This window comes from Coffea arabica, chromosome 3c, assembly GCF_036785885.1.
Source record: "Coffea arabica cultivar ET-39 chromosome 3c, Coffea Arabica ET-39 HiFi, whole genome shotgun sequence".
Taxonomy (NCBI): domain Eukaryota; kingdom Viridiplantae; phylum Streptophyta; class Magnoliopsida; order Gentianales; family Rubiaceae; genus Coffea; species Coffea arabica.
Genome location: NC_092314.1, coordinates 43,181,504 through 43,191,581, shown reverse-complemented (window position 1 = coordinate 43,191,581; position 10,078 = coordinate 43,181,504).

Here is a 10,078-nt window from a genome sequence, read left to right as displayed (position 1 = left end):
GGGAAATTGTCAAAATATGGAAGGAAAGACAGATAGGAGAAAATAAGAATGGAAAGATCTCAATGAAGCGACCCAAGATTCTCTAGATAAAGTCTATTAAGGATTTAATTAAGAACTAACAGTGAAGTGAGGAGGCGCTAAACGATTTATTTTCCGTCGAAGAGGTCAAGAAGATCAATGCAGTAGATAGTGTAATTAATACTTACCACTCTAGGAGGTGGTCTAACACATGGCTGGTTCCATTCTTCATACGGACAATATTTTTCTGTACATATACCCTGATGCTTGATATAGTTAAAAGCTTTGTTAATTGTACTAGGTTACTTGTATGGTGGATCATATGACTCCTGCTATTAAAATTTTTTCTCTTTAGAGAGGGGGAAGAAGTTATGGATGCAATTGATTAATTCTTGAGATGCTAGATGAGTGAGTTGATGCCCTTTTTCCTTTAGATAATCTTCATGCTCCAAACAAAATGCAGCATAAACACAATCTATAGCTGGAAACACATAGCAAGTTGCTACAAGAGAAACTAGCTCCCATAAAAAAAATTAGCACATAAAACCAAAATCAACACACAAATATCTCTTGAAATTTGGCCAAACTACCAACCGAACCTCGCAATTTAGCCAAACAACATAAAAATCTCCTAATCCTTGTAATATCAGTTCTCCTTATCCTATTGTTGAGTTGTTTGATCCACCATATGGGTACCCTAGTAAAATTAATAAAATATTTAAATATATCAAGTCCCAAGACATATGTTCAAGCGTGTAAAAGTCCCAAGGCATATGTTTAGGTGAAAAAGTTACAATCAGACATGTAACAAGGGAGATTTTTCAAACCAAAATTAGAAGGGGCAAAGATTTATCAAATTAATACAATTTATTTCTCTACTGCAAGGATAGAAGTGATGAAAATATACTTAGTTTAGGATGAATATTTATCAAAACAACCCAGTTTCTCTCTACCTCAAGAAATGGTTGATTTGATATTCGATCAAGTAATTCTACAATTTTTTTACTGACTTCTTATCAGTAAGATAAATTAACATCATGCCAATAATATATTTCAACCATATTTTATATAAAATTGACACTCTATATGAACTAAAGATGAAAACTTTTTGATTCAGTTGAAGAATTTATTATGATACGAATATGATTATATAATAGTGTTGGAAAAGACTGCGTATTGTGGTTAATAAGTTACAAGTACTCATATTTATATTACAATTAAATTAGTCATTATCGTAAATCTAGTGCTCCCTTTTAACGTGATTGCTGCCATTTTTAAAATATCATTACTTCTGATTGACAGTAAAAATTATTTGGAAAATCAAAATTTTTGTTCTATTGTCATTATACTAAATGCTGAGATTGATTCACTCTATTATTTTAAAAAGATATAATTTATCTATTATATTTTACAACATATCTTGGAAAATTGATAGTTTTAAATTTTTACAAATTTAAAGAAACTAACTTATTTTTTGTAGTTAACTAATTAGTGAAGTACATACTAGTTGAGCAGAAAAGTTAGCTTAAACAATGTAAAATTTTTTTTCTTTCTATATTTGACATTGATTGACTGGACAATCCAATATTTTTGCTATGCTAGTATTGTTTCATCTATTGAAATTTATTTGCTTTATTTATTTGCTTTATTACTTCTTATTTAGTCCAATGGCAACATTTTCATGGCAAGTCAAGGACAACTTTCATTATATAAATTGGTAAAAAGTAGCACATACTAGTTGAACGAAAAAATTAATTTGAATAATCACATGATTTCATTGTGGCAAAATTATATCAATTGTGGGAATGTACTTACACAATATTATTAATGTATTATAGCATGTTCAATATACTTTACAACCTACAAAGAGTCATGATAGCTTTCATTATACAAATTAGTATAAATAAAGTGCCTTCCACTATTAATTAGTTTCTTAAATACTTGTTGAAAAAAGATTAACTAGTTAGTTTCGGATTTTCTTACATCATTATTGTGCCTCATATTGGTATTTATTTACTTTGTAGCGTGAAGCCTCAAAATTTTTGACCTTTTTTTAAGGCTGGAAACTGTTTGATAAACTAACAGTACAAAATTAGCATAACAATAATTTAATAAATTTACTTACCTCTTTAGAGAATTATCCCAACAAACTACTTTTACTCAACCACTAATAGATATTGGGTTGGTTAACTATATCACGTTCCTTGAAGGTTAATTAACTGACTCAACATGAATTTCTTTCTCTTCAATTAATGACATAACTTCCTTTTCTCATCTTAGAAAGCCCTAATAAATTATGAACAATCGGATATGAAGGAAAGAACATAGAGAAAGAGATATGGACAATATTAAAAGGGAATTCATCATCAAACATTGATCAGTTACATACATTAGTGACTTTGTTATCATATTTAATCTACCTTTGATATGAACCCACCTGAAAGTATGAACTCGTATCCCACACGGCCCAGATCTAGACGAATAAATTAAGTTGATTGCGGAATAACACTTGACCCTTCTAAACTCTAAGATTACAAAACTTGAATTGTATCTCAACCCACAATTGAATAATTTAGTGAACCAATGTTAAAGGTAGAAAGAACGCCACAACCAAGGTGTATATTTGATTAATAAGTTCATCAAATACTCTCAAGTAATTCTCAAGTATTCAAAAGAAATTCTCTTGGACAAGAGAAAAGATGTTTGACACACAAAATTCTAATATATTCCAAAACTAATGAAACGATGGAAGTGCTTAGCTATTATAGCCTTATATAGACTCAAAACCTAATGTGATTTAGAACCACTTATTTGCTAAAATTAATGACAAAAAGTCAGCCCATCTTGAGACATAATCTGGCCGAATTAATTAAAGGAATTAACAACTAAATTTAGCAAGGTAATTAACATTAAAACCCTTGTTCAAACAACACTAAGACAAATGACTCAACACTAATAGACTAAACCAGAAATTGAACGTTTTAAACTGCAAGCGAATCTTCCAACTTTGCCTCACTTGATTCAAAGACTTGAATAAAAGTGTAATGAGTTGTTTCTTCCTCCTCAAGCCTTTGAATAATATTCGATGACCAACTCTATCATGTATAGCACAAACTAGCGTTTGTATTGATTCCTTAAATTTCTTGGCACGAACTCCAGTCATTGGACCACCTAGCTCAACTTGTACTCCCCTCAAAGTACCTTGGTCAGCCGTCCCTCTTGCATCATTTCTCTTTTCTTGAAGGCGATTTGTCCTTAAATCAATCTCATCGTCTATAAGATAATGACTTAAATCAGCCACATTGAAAGTAGCGTGTACACCATACTCACCTGGGAAATCCAACTTGTAAGCATTATCATTGATGCACTGCACCACTTGGAAAGTCCATCACCTCTAAATAAGAGTTTATTGCATCATTGTTAGTATTGCGACACCCTTTGTTAGCATTGCAAATAAATTGAAATGTCCTTTTATCAATGTTATCTTTTACCTTTTGATGCAAAGCACGCACTTGTTCAGCTCGTTTCAAACCATCCATATTAACTCTCTTAGACATAGGTAAAGGCGATAAGTCTAGAGGTGTGAAAGGGTTAAAACCATAAACAACTTCAAATGATGAGTATTGTGTGGTGCTATGGACTGTGCGATTATAGGCAAATTCAATATGTGACAAATAATCTTCCAATGATTTGAGATTCTTTTTTATGATAGCATGCAACAAAGTAGAGAGTGTCCTATTAACTATTTCAGTTTGACCATCAGTTTGAGGGTGACTAGAAGTAGAGAACAAGAGTTTAGTCCCTAGTGTACTCCATAAAGATTTTAAAAAATAACTAAAGAACTTCACATCTCTATCACTAATAATAGTGCGTGGCATTCCATGCAATCGAACAATTTTCCTAAAGAATAAATCAGCTACATGCTTAGCATCGTTAGTTTTATGACATGGAATGAAATGTGCCATTTTAGAGAAATAATCAACAATCACATAAATAGAATCATGTTCATACTTAGTCTTAGGTAACCCAAGTACAAAGTCCATAGATAGATCAACCCATGGAACACTAGGAATAGGTAATTGAGTGTAAAGTCCATAGGGGTTTACCTTAGAATTGGCATGGTGGCAAGTTACACACCGTTGAGTAATGTGTTCTACATCACGCCTCATCTTTGCCCAATAAAAATGCTCTTGTAGGATTGATAATGTCTTAACAACTCCAAAATGCCCCATAAGACTTCCACCATGTGCTTTTCTAACAAGTAGCTCACGCATAAAGTAAGATGTATGTACAACTTATCCTTGAAGAACAAGTAACCTTGTGAAATGTAGTAATTTTCACGGTCAAGCTATGGAAGGTTAGCAAAAATAGCTCCAAAGTCGGGTCATTAGCGTAAGCATCCTTAATCAACTCAAATCCAAATAATTTGACATCAACAGTGGTAATAAGAGCGTACCTTCTAGACAAGCTACTACGTTATTTTTTTCGACCTTATAGTTGATCACAAATGGGAAACTATCAATGAAGGCTACCCATCGTGCATGTCGCTTGCTTAATTTATTTTGAGACTTGAGGTGTTTAAACGACTCGTGATCCGTATATAAAACAAACTCCTTAGACCTTAAATAGTGCTACCATATTTACAAAGTTCTAACTAAAGCGTAGAGCTCTTTATCATACGTGGAGTAATTCAAGGACACCCCATTTAATTTTTCACGAAAATATGCAACCGACTTTCCTTCTTGTAATAACAAGGCCACAACACCTATACCAAAGGCATCACACCCAATTTTAGCATCACACCCAATTTCAAATATTTGATCAAAGTTAGGTAATCTAAATACAGGTGCAAGTGTGAATTTGTTCTTGAGTGATTAGAAAGATTCAGCTTCTTTATCTCCCTAAAGAAAGGGTTGGTTCTTCTTGATAATAGAAGTAAGTGGGGCTGCAATTGCGCTAAAATCTTTGACAAAATGATGATAAAAACTAGCTAACCTGTGAAAACTTCTTACTTCACTAAGGGACGTAGGGGCCGGCCACTCCACTATCACTTTCACCTTATCTAGATCAACATGTATACCCTGCGCAGTCACAAAATATCCTAGGAATACAATTTGATCAGTGCAAAAAGTACACTTTTTAAGATTGGCATACAATCGTTTCTTTCGAAGAACCTTCAAAATAGCCTTTACATGCATGACATGCTTTTCTAAACTTTTACTATAAATAAGAATGTCATTAACGTAAACGATCACAAACTTGCCTAAAAATGCACGTAAAACATGCTTCATTAATCTCATGAAGTATTAGGTACGTTAGTTAAGTTAAATAGTATAACCAACCACTCATATAAACCATACTTAGTTTTGAGGACAGTTTTCCATTCATCCTCGTCTTTCATTCTTATTTGATGATAACTACTTTTTAGATTAATTTTAATAAAAATTATAATTCCATGTAACTCATCTAGCATGTCATCTAATTGAGAAATAGGATGGTGACACTTTATCGTTATAGCGTTTATGGCGTGGCAATCGGTGCACATCATCCAAATTCCATCCTTCTTTGGTACAAGTAGAACCGGAACGGTGCATGAACTCAAACTTTTGTGTACCCATCATTTGTCCAGAAACTCACCTGCTTGGCACTCTATCTCCTTTGTCTTCTCAGGGCTGCTCCTATAAAGTGGTTTATTAGGCAAGGTAGCGCCAGAGATGAGATCAATTTCATGTTCAATTCTCTTTAATGGAGGTAAACCACTAGGTACGTCATTCAAGGAAAACATCTTAATATTCTTGCAAAAGTTTAGCAATAGAACTAGGCAAAGAAACATCAGGTGTGTCAGTCATAGGTACTTCTTTACAAATAATAAGTAAAAGGATTTGGTTAGAATACAAGGCTTTTCTCACATCTCTGTCTTTTGTTATTAACACTTGTTTTCTCTCTTTTTTTTTACCTCTCTAGCCGAGCTTACTTCAGCCTTTTTTCCCTTAATTTTGCCTCGGATTAACTCACCATTTTCTCTATTCTTTTCCTCTCAAATTTTGTCCTCACTTTCTTGTCTTTTTTTTCTCTCAAGCTCTAATTCAAACTCCCTTTGAAGAGTAGTTTGATCCTCATGCACATGTTGAGGTGTAAGAGATACAAGTATAATTTTTTTATTACAATAGGAGAATGAATATTTATTAGTGTAACCATCCCAACTAACTTTCCTATTGAATTGTCAAGGATGACCTAGAATAATATGGGCAGCTTGCATAGGCACAACATTACATAAAATTTCATCAACATATCTACCAATGCGAAAAGAAACTAGTACTTGTTTAAGTACATGTACTTCTCTGCTATTGTTGAGCCATTGCAACTTGTAGGGTTTAGGGTCATTGGTAGTGACCAAGTTCAGTTTCTCCACCATGTGTGCACTTGCTACATTAGTGCAGTTCCCTGGATCTACTACCAAACTACAAACCTTGTCCTTGACATGACAAAGTATGTAGAATATATTTTCACATTGTAGTTCATCCACACTAACTTGGGTAGTTAATGCGCGTCGAGCTACCAGACCAACTCAATTTAGTGTGAGCTGCTCCTCCTCGATCTCCTCTCTTTCATCTTCAATCAATGGTGGCATTTCCTCATACTCATCCTTTTCATCAGTTAGTACTTCCCCATTTGGCAACATGAGCATGGTCCTTTGATTTGGGTAGTGAGAAAAAATGTGACCAAAACCTCAACACTTAAAACATTTAATATCTCGATTTCTTGGTTTAGGTACTTCTTGATTGGCCTTAAAACCTCCCTTTTGGGTTGGTTTGGAAAATGAAGTATTTGGCTTCAAAACTCCACTCGAAATTCCACTTGGTTTCGCCGAATTTAATGTAATCAAGGGGCTGACCTCTCCTTTTAAGGTCTGATTTCTCCAATTTTCAGATTGAAAGTTGGAGTTTTGGCGAGTTGTACCCCTCCTCTTGAGCCTCCTTTCCACCTTGATAGATTTGTCCAATAATTACCCCGTCTCATGGTAGTGTTGAAGCTCCACAACATCTGTAATTTTAGCCCTTAATCCCCTCAAAAATCGAGCCATGGTTCATGCCCTCATGATTGTCATTTCCATCTCCTTGAAGTAGATTTCAACTATCATACTACCTTGAGTGAGGGTTTGCAATTTACGGTGAAAATTCCTATGGTAGTAATCCAGTATGAAGTGCTTTCTCATGACCCTTTTTAACTCTTTCTAAGTTTGGATAGTTGGCTCCTCATTCCTTCTTTTTTTTTATGCGAAATTGATCCCATGCGTAATCCGTGAATTCTATGGTTGCCAACTTCCCTTTTTGAGGCTTCGTGTAGTGGTTGTAATAAAAAATCAGTTCAATCTTTCTTTCCCACTCCAAGTAGGTTTCGAGGTCTGATTTGCTTTGAAAGGTAGAGATTTTCAACTTTATCCCTTTGAGTTGATCATCTCCAATCTTAGCTTTATGTTTATCTTCCCTCGGCCTTTGTTCATTTTCCTCAAACCCCCTTTCCGAATTGGAGTCACTGAATTCATGCAATGGAGTTTTTCCTCTAGTTTTTTTAGAGGAATTCTTTGATGAATCCATTTGTTGAATTTGCTTCGGAATGGAATCAAACTAGCAATCGAATCTTCTTTGTATTTCGGTCCACATAGCATCCATTTTAAATGCTAATTGAGTAGTGGTAAGTTCATTTGCGTGAGCCATGTTTTTAATCCTACAAAACTGAACAAACGTCAGTAGAAAATGTCTCACGTACTCCCTTACGTGTTTCACTCGCACTCATGTATCACTCAAGTGTATAATTCACTCTAATGATCTTACCAAACACCTCTCAAGTCACTTGATTGTCTCTTTTGAAGAAGTCAGAATTCCTCAATGAGTATCAATCAACTTTCACCAAACTTCACCAAGAGTGTAGCGATTATGGGCTGGAGTTTTTGGAGGGTAGTAGCATATATATATTGACTCAAAAATGACTTAAAACAAGCTGAAAATTGACCAGGTTTGGCCGCACAAGTAGACTTTTGGACCTTGACTAGTGTCTCAAATTAGGAAATTAATAACTAACTAAAACCTAGACTGACTTGGATTTGTTTTTGGACCCTTAGACACAATTTTACAAGCTGGAAAGATACCCAAAAAACACAATTTATATTGTTGGTCAGATTGCAAAACTTGGCTAAAACAAGAAATAATGGCTGAAATTTTTTAATATAAAAGTTGCTGATTTTTGGAGTAATTTGCGTGTATAAGCAGCTAGCAAAATCTAAATAGGAGTAGTTATGTGATGACTAGGGTTTGTTAGCAATCCCAAGTCAACTTGGTTTTCAAATCAGTTTTGCCTTCTTGTTTCAATCCAAGAGTGATCCGACTTTTTGTTTCTTTTCTTGCTTTTTTTTTTTACAACAACTCTTTCTTTCTTTCTTTTCTTTTCAATTTCAGATCAAACACTCAAGGACAAGAATTCAAGCCACAACAAGAAACAAGAATCAGCGGCTACTTTGTTCAAGAAATAGGAAATAGGGGTTTGTAAGAATTTTCAAGATTTGAAAATTTTTGTTCAAGAATTCAAGAAACCCTAATTGTCCCCAAGAACTTTAAGATTTGTTAAGAAAGTATCCAAGACAATTCCAGAAATTCAAGCAAGAAATTTCAAGAACTTCAAGCACTTTTAAGAACAAGATTGATCAACCATGGTTTGACACCAAAACACAGGCGCAACCAAGAATTAATTTCAAGAAACCAATCACAGATTCAACAAGAACAACTACTGACCAGAAAAAAAATTTTCGGGATGAATAGTAAAGGTAAACAATACAGTAACAATGAACAGTAGCGATGAATGTAGACACCAAACTTTTTTTTATTTCATTTTAATTTAATTTACTTTTATTTTATTGATAAATTGTTATCTATTTTTACTTATTAATCTTGTGATTTTATTTTCGACATTTTTTAGTATTTTTAGATACCAAATTTTAAATTAGCTTTATTTATTATTCTCATTTTATGGATTAAATGATAATTATTATTCATTTCAGCTCATTACTATCTTAATTTTTATTTTTGGTCGAAAAAAGAAAATTGTTCACAAAAATATACTTTAATTTTTGTAGATTTAGTTTATAAAAATTTTTTTTGTTTGTTTACCCAAATTAAGCAAAAATTAGTAAAGTAAAATAAAAAGGAAAAATTATCAATCAAACACATAAATTTTAGTGTTTTATTTTATTTTATTGGCTTGTTTGATAGTCGATTTTTTTTACTTAAATTTTTATTTTTGTTATTTTTATCAATTAATTGAGTTATTGCAAAGAAAAAAAAAAAAAAAAAGGCTGGCACGCGCGCTGCTCCTCGTATATCTTCGTACATGCAGCTCACCAAACAGAATGCTTTCTGCGTTTTTTTCCTTCCATTTCACCACCAATTTCTCTCATTTTTGATTCCGTTAGATGGTGTTAGTACAGGCCATCTGGCCTTCATCCATGAGCTCCAAATTCATGTGAGATAAGAGCCATCTAATGGCTTAGGAAATCATCCGAAAATGCAGAAAAAAAAACACCGCAAATGCTAGGTCTTGAACGCCTATATAAGCTACGAAATGAGTGAGGTTTAGGGGGGGAATTTGGTGACGGCTAAGAGAGGAACCAGTAGAGGAAAAAGTAAAGACCGAGGGAGGAAGGTTGAGAGGAAAAGAAACGGGAGAGCAAGAAGAAAAAGGAGCCCGTGAGCTTGAGAGGAAAAAGGGACAAGAAATAAGAAAAGAACGCTGCGTGGGTCTGCTGGAAAAAGAGAGCTTGGAAACCAAAAGGAAAATAGCAAGGAAGTAGAATAGAGGATTAAAAAGGCAATCGAGAGAGGATTAAAAAAAAAGAGAAGCAAATAATCGAGAAAAAACAAAGAAACTAAGGAAGTTCCAGATTTGAGGGTTCTGCATCAAGGCCTGAAGAAGGTTTAGCTTTCTGTGGAGTACGATCATCTTCCAAGCTCACAGGTTCCACATATTTGGTGTTAAGACCTTCAAGGTAACCCTTTCTTTCCATTTT